This window comes from Oncorhynchus keta, chromosome 29 (assembly GCF_023373465.1).
Source record: "Oncorhynchus keta strain PuntledgeMale-10-30-2019 chromosome 29, Oket_V2, whole genome shotgun sequence".
Taxonomy (NCBI): domain Eukaryota; kingdom Metazoa; phylum Chordata; class Actinopteri; order Salmoniformes; family Salmonidae; genus Oncorhynchus; species Oncorhynchus keta.
Window position 1 is genome coordinate 15,833,026 of NC_068449.1, and position 14,488 is coordinate 15,847,513.

Here is a 14,488-nt window from a genome sequence, read left to right on the forward strand (position 1 = left end):
TGCCAATGTGTTTAATGCCAATGTGTTTTGGTTCCTCAACATAATGCCAATGTGTTTTTGGTTCCTCAACATAATGCCAATGTGTTTTTGGTTCCTCAACATAATGCCAATGTGTTTTTGGTTCCTCAACATAATGCCAATGTGTTTTTGGTTCCTCATCATAATGCTAATGTGTTTTTGGTTCCCCAACATAATGCCAATGTGTTTTTGGTTCCTCAACATAATGCCAATGTGTTTTTGGTTCCCCAAAATAATGCCAATGTGTTTTTGGTTCCCCAACATAATGCCAATGTGTTTTTGGTTCCCCAACATAATGCCAGTGTGTTTTTGGTTCCTCATCATAATGCCAATGTGTTTTTGGTTCCCCAACATAATGCCAATGTGTTTTTGGTTCCCCAACATAATGCCAGTGTGTTTTTGGTTCCCTATCATAATGCCAATGTGTTTTTGGTTCCCCAACATAATGCCAATGTGTTTTTGGTTCCCCAACATAATGCCAGTGTGTTTTTGGTTCCTCATCATAATGCCAATGTGTTTTTGGTTCCCCAACATAATGCCAATGTGTTTTTGGTTCCCCAACATAATGCCAGTGTGTTTTTGGTTCCCTATCATAATGCCAATGTGTTTTTGGTTCCTCATCATAATGCCAATGTGTTTTTGGTTCCTCATCATAATGCCAATGTGTTTTTGGTTCCTCAACATAATGCCAATGTGTTTTTGGTTCCTCATCATAATGCCAATGTATTTTTGGTTCCTCAACATAATGCTAATGTGTTTTTGGTTCCTCATCATAATGCCAATGTGTTTTTGGTTCCCCAACATAATGCCAATGTGTTTTTGGTTCCTCAACATAATGCCAATGTGTTTTTGGTTCCCCAACATAATGCCAATGTGTTTTTGGTTCCTCAAAATGATGCCAGTGTGTTTTTGGTTCCTCAACATAATGCCAGTGTGTTTTTGGTTCCTCAACATAATGCCAGTGTGTTTTTGGTTCCTCAACATAATGCCAATGTGTTTTTGGTTCCTCATCATAATGCCAATGTGTTTTTGGTTCCTCATCATAATGCCAATGTGTTTTTGGTTCCTCATCATAATGCCAATGAGTTTTTGGTTCCTCAACATAATGCCAGTGTGTTTTTGGTTCCTCATCATAATGCCAATGTGTTTTTGGTTCCTCAACATAATGCCAATGTGTTTTTGGTTCCTCAACATAATGCCAATGTGTTTTTGGTTCCTCAACATAATGCCAATGTGTTTTTGGTTCCTCAACATAATGCCAATGTATTTTTGGTTCCTCAACATAATGCCAGTGTGTTTTTGGTTCCTCATCATAATGCCAATGAGTTTTTGGTTCCTCAACATAATGCCAGTGTGTTTTTGGTTCCTCATCATAATGCCAATGTGTTTTTGGTTCCTCAACATAATGCCAATGTGTTTTTGGTTCCTCAACATAATGCCAATGTGTTTTTGGTTCCTCAACATAATGCTAATGTGTTTTTGGTTCCTCATCATAATGCCAATGTGTTTTTGGTTCCCCAACATAATGCCAATGTGTTTTTGGTTCCTCAACATAATGCCAATGTGTTTTTGGTTCCCCAACATAATGCCAATGTGTTTTTGGTTCCTCAAAATGATGCCAGTGTGTTTTTGGTTCCTCAACATAATGCCAGTGTGTTTTTGGTTCCTCAACATAATGCTAGTGTGTTTTTGGTTCCTCAACATAATGCCAATGTGTTTTTGGTTCCTCATCATAATGCCAATGTATTTTTGGTTCCTCAACATAATGCCAGTGTGTTTTTGGTTCCTCATCATAATGCCAATGAGTTTTTGGTTCCTCAACATAATGCCAGTGTGTTTTTGGTTCCTCATCATAATGCCAATGTGTTTTTGGTTCCTCAACATAATGCCAATGTGTTTTTGGTTCCTCAACATAATGCCAATGTGTTTTTGGTTCCTCAACATAATGCCAATGTGTTTTTGGTTCCTCAACATAATGCTAATGTGTTTTTGGTTCCTCAACATAATGCCAATGTATTTTTGGTTCCTCAACATAATGCCAATGTGTTTTTGGTTCCTCAACATAATGCCAGTGTGTTTTTGGTTCCTCAACATAATGCCAATGTGTTTTTGGTTCCTCAACATAATGCCAATGTGTTTTTGGTTCCTCAACATAATGCCAATGTGTTTTTGGTTCCTCAACATAATGCCAATGTTTTGGTTCCTCAACATAATGCCAATGTATTTTTGGTTCCTCAACATAATGCCAATGTGTGTTTTTGGTTCCTCAACATAATGCCAATGTGTTTTTGGTTCCTCAACATAATGCCAATGTGTTTTTGGTTCCTCAACATAATGCCATGTGTTTTTGTGCCAATGTTTTTGGTTCCTCAACATAATGCCAATGTGTTTTTGGTTCCTCAACATAATGCCAATGTGTTTTTGGTTCCTCAACATAATGCCAATGTATTTTTGGTTCCTCAACATAATGCCAATGTGTTTTTGGTTCCTCAACATAATGCCAATGTGTTTTTTGTATTTTTTCCTCAACATAATGCCAATGTGTTTTTGGTTCCTCAACATAATGCCAATGTGTTTTTGGTTCCTCAACATAATGCCAATGTGTTTTTGGTTCCTCAACATAATGCCAATGTGTTTTTGGTTCCTCAACATAATGCCAATGTATTTTTGGTTCCTCAACATAATGCCAATGTGTTTTTGGTTCCTCAACATAATGCCAGTGTGTTTTTGGTTCCTCAACATAATGCCAATGTGTTTTTGGTTCCTCAACATAATGCCAATGTGTTTTTGGTTCCTCAACATAATGCCAATGTGTTTTTGGTTCCTCAACATAATGCCAATGTGTTTTTGGTTCCTCAACATAATGCCAATGTATTTTTGGTTCCTCAACATAATGCCAATGTGTTTTTGGTTCCTCAACATAATGCCAATGTGTTTTTGGTTCCTCAACATAATGCCAATGTGTTTTTGGTTCCTCAACATAATGCCAATGTGTTTTTGGTTCCTCAACATAATGCCAATGTGTTTTTGGTTCCTCAACATAATGCCAATGTGTTTTTGGTTCCCCAACATAATGCCAATGTGTTTTTGGTTCCCCAACATAATGCCAATGTGTTTTTGGTTCCTCAACATAATGCCAATGTGTTTTTGTTTGAATTATTATTTTGGACCAGATTGGAGACATTAAAACAGCAGTATTTTCTAGATGTGGAGAAAGCCTCTCTGGAGAAGGGAACTGGACCTACTGACACACGTGTTGATTAACAGGTACGAATGAGTGGAAATAATTACTTCTGAGATGAATTTATCTATATTTCTGTCAGACTTCTCTCACAATTCTAGTATGTGAGTTGGAACAGGGGGTCACACTTGTGTATTTGCCACTTTGTGATGCTTTGTTAGGAAACACAACAGTGACATTCACACTGTGTTGATTGACATTTCTGTTCATTCCTGTCACATGGCCGATTGCCACATCTTCACACAGAATCACTGAAGTAACCCAGCTGACTTGTGTGTGGGTTTCAGGTCCTTCGTCTACCTCAGTCAGAACAACTACTCAGAGGCACTCTCCCCCTTCACAGAGGTCCTGAAGATCGACCCCAAAAACCCTGTGGTAGGCGATCACGCAATCTACAACAGTTTATGACAGCTATAATTGATTCACTTACTACATCAGAAGTTGTACATTCTTAGAGACTGTAAATGAATGCACTCTATTTTGAAACCGATCTCTCCCCTTGGCTGTATGGCATATCCCTCTCTCCTCAGGCAAGAAAACAGCATCCCTCTCTTCTCCTAAGGCAATAACCATGTCTTATCCCCTCTCTCCCTGGACAAATAACATCTTTCTTATCTCTCCTCTCTGCAGGGCCCTTCTCCCTCAGGCAAATGACTCTTTACTCTCTCCTCTCTACGTGCAATTAACTCATTTCTGCATTCGCCCCTCTCTATGCAGACATACAGTGGGGCAAAAAAAGTATTTAGTCAGCCACCAATTGTGCATATTCTCCCACTTAAAAAGATGAGAGAGGCCTGTAATTTTCATCATAGGTACACTTCAACTATGACAGACAAAATGAGGGGAAAAAATCCAGAAAATCACATTGACGGATTTTTTATTAATTTATTTGCAAATTATGGTGGAAAATAAGTATTTGGTCAATAACAAAAGTTTATTTCAATACTTTGTTATATACCCTTTGTTGGCAATGACAGAGGTCAAACGTTTTCTGTAAGTCTTCACAAGGTTTTCACACACTGTTGCTGGTATTTTGGCCCATTCCTCCATGCAGATCTCCTCTAGAGCAGTGATGTTTTGGGGCTGTTGCTGGGCAATACAGACTTTCAACTCCCTCCAAAGATTTTCTATGGGGTTGAGATCTGGAGACTGGCTAGGCCACTCCAGGACCATGTAATGCTTCTTACGAAGCCCCTCCTTTGTTGCCCGGGCGGTGTGTTTGGGATCATTGTCATGCTAAAAAACCCAGCCACGTTTCATCTTCAATGCCCTTGCGGATGGAAGGAGGTTTTCACTCAAAATCTCACGATACATGGCCCCATTCATTCTTTCCTTTACACAGATCAGTCGTCCTGGTCCCTTTGCAGAAAAACAGTCCCAAAGCATGTTTCCACCCCCATGCTTCACAGTAGGTGTGGTGTTCTTTGGATGCAACTCAGCATTCTTTGTCCTCCAAACACAACGAGTTGAGTTTTTACCAAAAAGCTATATTTTGGTTTCATCTGACCATATGACATTCTCCCAATCTTCTTCTGGATCATCCAAATGCTCTCTAGAAAACTTCAGACGGGCCTGGACATGTACTGGCTTAAGCAGGGGGACACGTCTGGCACTGCAGGATTTGAGTCCCTGGCGGCGTAGTGTGTTACTGATGGTAGTGTTTGTTACTTTGGTCCCAGCTCTCTGCAGGTCATTCACTAGGTCCCCCTGTGTGGTTCTGGGATTTTTGCTTGCCGTTCTTGTGATCATTTTGACCCCACGGGGTGAGATCTTGTGTGGAGCCCCAGATCGAAGGAGATTATCAGTGGTCTTGTATGTCTTCCATTTCCTAATAATTGCTCCCACAGTTGATTTCTTCAAACCAAGCTGCTTGCCTATTGCAGATTCAGTCTTCCCAGCCTGGTGCAGGACTACAATTTTGTTTCTGGTGTCCTTTGACAGCTCTTTGGTCTTGGCCATAGTGGAGTTTGGAGTGTGACTGTTTGAGGTTGTGGACAGGTGTATTTTATACTGATAACAAGTTCAAACAGGTGCCATTAATACAGGTGACGAGTGGAGGACAGAGGAGCCTCTTAAAGAAAAAGTTACAGGTCTGTGAGAGCCAGAAATCTTGCTTGTTTGTAGGTGACCAAATACTTATTTTCCACCATAATTTGCAAATAAATTCATTAAAAATCCTACAGTGTGATTTTCTGGATTTTTTTTTCTAATTTTGTCTGTCATAGTTGAAGTGTACCTATGATGAAAATTACAGGCCTCTCTCATCTTTTTAAGTGGGAGAACTTGCACAATTGGTGGCTGACTAAATACTTTTTTGCCCCACTGTACAATGCCTTTCTCCCTCTTTCAGTAGAGTAATACCACTTCTGCCCCTTTCTCTCCCTGCAGGTCATTAACTTCCCTCTCTCCTATAGGTGAATAACAACGTGGCGGTGTGCCTGTTGTATCTGGGCCGTCTGAAGGAGTCCCTGAGCCAGCTGGAGGGCCTGGTGCAGCCGGACTCTGTCCTGTACCTCCTCTTCAACCTGGCCACCATGTACGAGCTGGAGTCGGCCCGCTCCACCCAGAAGAAACAGACCCTGCTGGAGTCGTCCCGCTCCACCCAGAAGAAACAGGCCCTGCTGGAGTCGTCCTGCTCCACCTAGAAGAAACAGGCCCTGCTGGAGTCGACCCGCTCCACCCAGAAGAAACAGGCCCTGCTGGAGTCGTCCCGCTCCACCCAGAAGAAACAGGCCCTGCTGGAGTCGTCCTGCTCCACCCAGAAGAAACAGGCCCTGCTGGAGTCGCCCCGCTCCACCCAGATGAAACAGGCCCTGCTGGAGTCGACCCGCTCCACCCAGAAGAAACAGGCCCTGCTGGAGTCGACCCGCTCCACCCAGAAGAAACAGGCCCTGCTGGAGTCGTCCCGCACCACCCAGAAGAAACAGGCCCTGCTGGAGTCGACCTGCTCCACCCAGAAGAAACAGGCCCTGCTGGAGTCGTCCCGCTCCACCCAGAAGAAACAGGCCCTGCTGGAGTCGACCCGCTCCACCCAGATGAAACAGGCCCTGCAGGAGTCGTCCTGCCCCACCCAGAAGAAACAGGCCCTGCTGGCTCCACCCAGTTGTCCCGCTCCACCCAGATGAAACAGGCCCTGCAGAAGAAACAGCTGGTCCTGCTCCACCCAGAAGAAACAGGCCCTGCTGGAGGCCCTGCGCCCCGCTCCACCCAGATGAAACAGGCCCTGCTGGAGTCGCCCGCTCCACCCCAGGCTCCACCCAGAAGAAACAGGCCCTGCTGGAGTCGACCCGCTCCACCCAGAAGAAACAGGCCCTGCTGGAGTCGTCCCGCACCACCCAGAAGAAACAGGCCCTGCTGGAGTCGTCCCGCTCCACCCAGAAGAAACAGACCCTGCTGGAGTCGTCCCGCTCCACCCAGATGAAACAGGCCCTGCTGGAGTCGTCCCACTCCACCCAGATGAAACAGGCCCTGCTGGAGTCGGCCTGCTCCACCCAGAAGAAACAGGCCCTGCTGGAGTCGTCTCGCTCCACCCAGAAGAAACAGGCCCTGCTGGAGTCGGCCCGCTCCACCCAGAAGAAACAGGCCCTGCTGGAGTCGTCCCACTCTACCCAGAAGAAACAGGCCCTGCTGGAGTCGTCCCGCTCCAACCAGAAGAAACAGGCCCTGCTGGAGTCGTACCGCTCCACCCAGATGAAACAGGCCCTGCTGGAGTCGTCCCGCTCCATCCAGAAGAAACAGGCCCTGCTGGAGTTGTCCCGCTCCACCCAGAAGAAACAGGCCCTGCTGGAGTCGTCCCGCTCCACCCAGAAGAAACAGGCCCTGCTGGAGTCGTCCCGCTCCACCCAGAAGAAACAGGCCCTGCTGGAGTCGTCCCGCTCCACCCAGAAGAAACAGGCCCTGCTGGAGTCGCCCCGCTCCACCCAGAAGAAACAGGCCCTGCTGGAGTCGTCCCGCTCCACCCAGAAGAAACAGGCCCTGTTGGAGTCGTCCCGCTCCACCCAGAAGAAACAGGCCCTGTTGAAGTCGCCCCGCTCCACCCAGAAGAAACAGGTCCTGCTGGAGTCGCCCCGCTCCACCCAGAAGAAACAGGCCTTGCTGGAGTCAGTGGCCTGCCGAGAGGGAGACTGCTTCAACACACAGTGCCTCAAACTGGTGTAGAGGGAACCGGGGAGGTATGGGACCCCTGTAGGTCACTATTAAGATTGGAACAAAACAATTGCCAGCACAGGGGCCCATCAGGAGGATAGTCCTAGTCTTGAGTTTCATAAGACTCCACTAAACAACATAGCCATTACCCTGCCTGAACTCCAGAGCAGGAACACAAACTGTCCCTTCAGTGCAGGCAAATCCACTTGCCACGTTATAGTAGTAGATGCAAATGAAATGATTGTGTGACTCTGATAGGATATGTATGTGAATATATACAGAAGTGGGGGCTGCTGAGGGGAGGATGGCTCATAATAATGTCTGGAATGGAGTCAATGGAAAGGCATCATCCACATGGAAACCACGTTGTTGATGTGTTTGATACCATTCCATTAAACTCATTCCAGACATTATTATGAGCCGTCCTCCCCTCAGCAGCCTCCACTGACATACAGTACAAGGTTTTTAGACGAGGGAGACGTTTCACATTCCTGTCTGATTAAGACCAGAGTACATCATTAACCTGAAATCATGTTACTTCCCCCCAGATCTGTGACTTCGTCCCGTAAAATCAACCACGGCTCTTCTGTACCTTTTCAATTGAGTGTGACTTGGCTCAGGATACACCCCTCTCCACAAAACAAAAGTAAAATAGATATGTAATCATTTAATACTGTACATATTATAAGTAGGGAAAATGTACAACTTGTAAAAAGGATTCTTGTATAAAATGATTCAATGTATTTAATTGAATTATTCTATTATGATCTCTGTATCACTGTTTGTTTACATGTTTAAATGACTATTCTTTATCCAAATAAACTGACCATCGTGCAAAAATAAAATAAGTGCATCATGTGGAGAAATGACAAACAACAAATTGCAGGAATCTGGAAATACAATTGAAATGTGGTACATAGACACTGTTGGTGAAAAGTGACAGATGAGATGTTCATTAATAGACAATCAACTGAATGATTGAAAATAGAACTGCAATTGTATTTTCACAAGTACAAACTACTTATCCGTACATCAAGTTCTATACATCTTACAATTGAGGTAGGCCTTTAATCAATCAACACTTGTGAGTCCTCTACTACTGACGTCAGTAGTGATTTGATTCCTAAATACAAGAGCTTTTTGGTATTTCTGCTTAGTAGAGTTAATCTTGTTTCTCACTCATGTATAGTAAACAAAAATATAAAACGCAACATTTAAAGTGTTGGTCCCATGTTTCATGAGCTGAAATAAAAGATAATTTTGTAAATACATATTATTTTCTGGAAACCGTTACATCTCACTTTTATTTAATTATTAGAGATATACAAATGTATATTGCACCCACCATGCGTCATGTCTGCAATGGTCCTGTGAGGTGAAATGTGTATATTTTGGGATGTGAGCACTGTGACCTGATGAAGATCCGTTTCGGATCGAAATGTCAACAAAGCAGTGAATTGGGAGCTTTAACAGTGTGCGGGTCTTGTTCTATACTAGTATTCTTTATTAGCCCAGTATTTTCTGAAGTAAAAGATCCCAGAAATGCTCCATACACACAAAAAGCTTATTTCTCTCACATTTTGTGCACCAATTTGTTTACATCCCTGTTAGTGAGCATTTCTCCTTTGCCAATTTTTATTTTTTATTTTTTTTTATTTCACCTTTATTTAACCAGGTAGGCTAGTTGAGAACAAGTTCTCATTTGCAACTGCGACTTGGCCAAGATAAAGCATAGCAGTGTGAACAGACAACACAGAGTTACACATGGAGTAAACAATTAACAATACAGTAGAAAAAAAGGAGAGTCTATATACAATGTGTGCAAAAGGCATGAGGAGGTAGGCGAATAATTACAATTTTGCAGATTAACACTGGAGTGATACATGATCAGATGGTAATGTACAGGTAGAGATATTGGTGTGCAAAAGAGCAGAAAATAAAATTAATAAAAACAGTATGGGGATGAGGTAGGTAAAAATGGGTGGGCTATTTACCGATAGACTATGGAGAGCGGCAGCGATCGGTTGGCTGCTCAGATAGCAGATGTTTGAAGTTGGTATGGCAGAGAACTGGAACGAAAGGCGGCCAAATGAGGTGTTGGCTTTAGGGATGATCAGTGAGATACACCTGCTGGAGCGCGTGTTACGGGTGGGTGTTGCCATCATGACCAATGAACCTCATGAGATAAGGCGGAGCTTTACCTAGCATGGACTTGTAGATGACCTGGAGCCAGTGGGTCTGGCGACGAATATGTAGCGAGGGCCAGCCGACTAGAGCATACAGGTCGCAGTGGTGGGTGGAATAAGGTGCTTTAGTGACAAAACGGATGGCACTGTGATAAACTGCATCCAGTTTGCTGAGGAGAGTGTTGGAAGCAATTTTGTAGATGACATCGCCGAAGTCGAGGATCGGTAGGATAGTCAGTTTTACGAGGGTAAGTTGGCGGCGTGAGTGAAGGAGGCTTTGTTGCGGAATAGAAAGCCGACTCTTGATTTGATTTGTCAAGATAGGATATCAAGAAGATAATTAAACAGCATGATCATTACACAGGTGCCCTTTGTGCTGGGGACAATAAAAGGCCACTCTAAAATGTGCAGTTTTGTCACACAACACAATGCCACAGATGTCTCAAGTTTTAAGGGAGTGTGCAATTGGCATGCTGACTGCAGGAATGTCCACCAGAGCTGTTTCCAGATAATTTCATGTTTATTTCTCTACCATAAGCTGCCTCCATCGCTGTTTTAGAGAATTTGGCAGTACGTCTAACCGGCCTCACAACCGCAGACCACGTGTAACCACGCCAGCCCAGGATCTCCATATCTGGCTTCTTCACCTGCGGAATCGTCTGAGACCAGCCACCAGGACAGCTGATGAAATGGAGTATTTCTGTCTGTTATTATGCCCTTTTGTAGGGATAAAACTCATTCTGATTAGCTTGGCCTGGCTCCCCAGTAGGTGGGCCGGGCTCCCAAGTGGGTGGGCCTATGGTTGCGCCCCTGTCCAGTCATTTAAAATCCTTAGATTAGGGCCTAATGAATTTATTTAAATTGACTGATTTCCTTATATGAACTGTGCCCATTTTTTTCTAGGACAGCAAATAAGATAATAGATTCATGCAGTGCATTCAATATAATGGAGATCTTTTTACCTCTACCCTTGTCCGAGGTGGAATGTGAATCCACAACCTTCTGGCTACTTTGCCATGTAGGCTAATGCTTACAAAATGAAGAACAGATTATGAAACTGCGTATCTGAAGGCTCTGGTCTGTCTAGGAGTGAGGGGAAGAGGTAGGTATGTAATCTGCTATCCACTTTGTTTCATTATATTGGGTATAGGGGAGGGTCACTTGTTGTTTTTTCAAGCGTTCAGGGAGGGTCAGGTAAAACTATATTTTACTGAAGGAAGGGTCATCCATTTTCAGTTCAGAGAGGTCCGATTTCCTCCAGGTATCCCTCATTATAAATAACGTACAAAACATAAATTGTAATGTGAGCCGACTAAAATTCGTTATTTTTCACTATGCTATACCTTGTCCTCATAGGTGGGTAGTTTATCCTCATAGATAATGATGATGTCGGAGTATCTCGTACTGCATTACTTTACAGATCTTTTCCAGCACGGGGTCTGTCTCATAAATATCAGCATCTAACTGAAGACAAGGACAGTACTGAATCAACCAGTCACTCTAGTCTCGCGAGGTCAGATCATCCTTCCAAACGTGAGCTGAGTCTGGGCGACTCAGACACTACTGTTTCATGCAATCTAATTTAGGTAGCTACAGTCACATTTATTTGTATATGATAGTGAATAACAAAATAGCTAGCTAGCTAAACGTTGACACATTTTTCTTGATAGCTGAAGCTTGTCTAGCAAACAGCTAAAGTTGTTATCAAGTTGCTCTTCCTATAGCCTAGGTCTATAGCTTATATTATAAACTGGGTGGTTCGAGCCCTGAATTCTGTTTGGCTGAAAGCCATGGTATATCAGACTGTATACCACGGGTATGACAAAATGTTTCGTTTTACTGCTCTAATTATGTTGGTAACCAGTTTATAATAGCAATAATGCACCTCGGGGGTTTGTGATATGTCGCCAATATACCACGTCTAAGGGCTGTGTCCAGGCACTCCGCGTTGCATCGTAATAAGAATAGCCCTTAGCCGTGGTATATTGGCCATATACCACACCTCCTCGGGCCTTGCTTAAGTATGTACTATGGATCATTTGATTGACTGGCTGTTACCAGGTTGTTCCTTACTCGCTATTAGCTACAGATAACTACCTTCCAGTAGAAAACGCCAAGCTTTTCTAACTCCTCCAAAGACACAGGTTTGTTTGGGTTTAGTTTACGCGGCATCCTCTGATCTTTTCAGAATCGTCCATGAACCAAGCCTCAATCAACGCCATGGCACGGAATAAATGTTCAATAAAATAGAGATACAGTAGATGTTTCGCTAGTAACATAAGAAAACGCATGTGATAAAAACACAAATGATGACATCACTTTGATATGGTAATGAGGAAACCTTCAAAATAAAAGGCCACATTTTAACACTTTTCACTGTCAATAAAGCATTAAAAATGTGTTTTCAGTAGGCTAGAGCAGTGATTGAGGGGGGACAACCTGAGGGGTACTTGAACCAGCAATCCTTGACATTGTTGGCAAAGATACCTACTTTCAACTCACTTCAACAAGACATGGGAAAAAAGGTGGGACTGGGAACACTCGTATTTTCCATCTCACTGAATATCCTAATTTAAATAAATCAGTAGGCAACCATAATAGGTTGAATTCACTTAACTGTGTTGGACGAACCCAATTCATGGGTTTGATGATGTTTAGTTGTAATAACTAATTTGTTGGCAATCAGTGGCTCAGAAAAAACATTACTTACTGTAATGGGTAACTGGTAAAATACACACTGCACTGTAGCCTAGTGTAGCGTGCCAGCCAGCTATGGGTGCATGCCTGTTTGCAGCTTCATTGTACTATCCACAACTCACCACAAGGTGGCAGTCAAGTAGGTGGAGCGACAGACACCATTGCTGTGTTACTTGTTTGTCATTGAGATGCTACAACTTGAGTCAGGATCATGTGATCCAGTGTTTTCTCATATCAGTGACAACTGACTGGGTATTTAGCTGTAGCATAAATCACATTGATTGAAAAATACTCTTCGTATAGATGCTTCTTGAAGATCCAACACAGGAAAAATAGACCACTGGAATATGACAAACCGAACTATCAGAATCGTTGTCTACCTGTGTCACCAAATTGTTGTTCTGGAGCAGACATAGCTGCCAGGTCCATTGCGTGCGCATAAGGGTCTTGACACATTCAGCAGGCCCAACCCCGCGGCCCACATCCCAGAGGAACCAGAGAGAGGGCTGAGGTGATGTCTGGGCAAAAAAACAGGAAGTGACTTGGTGTTGCTAATGGTGACAGGCAGCAGTGTTTTGGTCATGGTATTGTTGGATGGGCCCTTATAAATGTCTTCTGTTGCTATGCTAAAGGTTGGAGCTTCCTAGGAGAGAGAGATAGAGTGGGGTTGACTTACAGTACATGTGTTTCATTCAATAATAAAATAATATATGCCATTTAGCAGATGCTTTTACCCAAAGTGACTTACAGTCATGCGTGCATATATTCTATATATGGGTGGTCCCAGGAACCAAACCCACAACCCTGGCAGTACAAGCACCATGTTCTACCAACTGGGCTACAAAGGACCAGTAAGCTTCATTCAGTCAGTTAAAGGTGACTTAAACCACAAATAGTGCAAATGCTGTAGTATCTGTGTGCTTGTCCTGAAGGACACCAACTATAAGACTGAAAAGCTTTTTGGTCAAAAAGAAAACCATAATTGCATCTTTATGTAAACTCTGTTGGTGGGATATTTTGGTCTGTTGTCTTGTATTCTTTAATTCACACTGATTATCTGAGACATGTTAGTGTGAGAAATGAGGGCTACTTCACACATAACTGTGAATCATATTAACCACAGTGCTGATTCTGTGAAATAAGACCAAATGTTTTGTCATTTAGCAGACGCTCTTATCTAAAAGCGACTTAAAGGAGCCATTAGGGTTAAGTTCCTTGCTCAATGGCACATCGGCATATTTTTTACCTAGTTGGCTGGGCGATTCAAAAAAGCAACTTTTCAGTTACTGGCCCAATGCTCTTAACCGCCAGGCGTACTGCCACCTGACCACCATCCCAGGTTATACATACAGACTTAAAGAATAACAAACTTTCCTTCTACTGGACATGACCACATGACCTCATCTGGGTGTGGAAATTATGACATTCAATCAAAAATATACTTGTGATGACCTCAGCTTGGATAGATCTTCATCCACGATATCACATGTTCTTATGGGATGATATGATGTACAGAAAGGAGAGAGGCTGTCAAACAACTGCTTTGTGTTTCACAATGATGATCCCATTTGGAGTGGCACAGGACAACACAGAGGCATTGTGCAGAGACTACAGAGTGTATTAACCCTTGGAGTATCTGTCTTTTCAGGTATCAAGAGTTGCAATGAAGTTATTGGCAAAAATAGCATTGGCCAAGACCAGGTAAGAGCACCATGTTGCCACGTGAGTGTATCTCAACAAGATATAATCACCATTCTGTTTGTTTCTGTGTGTGGTGTGTTTGTTCTTTCATTGGGCAAAACATTACGTCAGCACACCACACCCACACAAGTGACATACATGTACATGTGAACAGAAGTGTTTGAGGCGACTCAGGAAAAAGCAGAGGAGTGGATGGCTAATCCTGTGAAATAAGAGTTTCTGTTCTGTTTTGGTTTGCTTCTGTTTTTGTTTGTACTTAGTGATTTGATGACATAGAGAAATGGATATTCCTCATTGTTGTGTCCTTATTTGGCTCTTTGTCTTTCACCCGTGGCAGTCCCTTTCACATGTCCCAACAGCAGTAGAACACCCACTATGACCTCACAGCAACTCCAAACATACCCATCGACACTGTAAACAATATACTATACTACACATTTAGCTCAGCAAGCTAATTTAGTTTGCTTTTATGTGAGTGGGCCCTGTGGTAAGCTGTCTA

At 43.1% G+C, this 14,488-nt stretch overlaps 2 pseudogenes; one reads left to right on the forward strand and one right to left on the reverse strand.

Annotated features, from left to right (window-relative positions):
* The window catches only part of LOC118362152 (trafficking protein particle complex subunit 12-like), a 40,138-nt pseudogene extending 34,077 nt beyond the window's left edge, over window positions 1–6,061 (forward strand).
* Window positions 6,062–10,928: 4,867 nt separating this feature from the next.
* On the reverse strand, window positions 10,929–11,813 carry LOC127913443 (acireductone dioxygenase-like; annotated as a pseudogene).
* Between the last annotated feature and the right edge of the window lie 2,675 nt (window positions 11,814–14,488).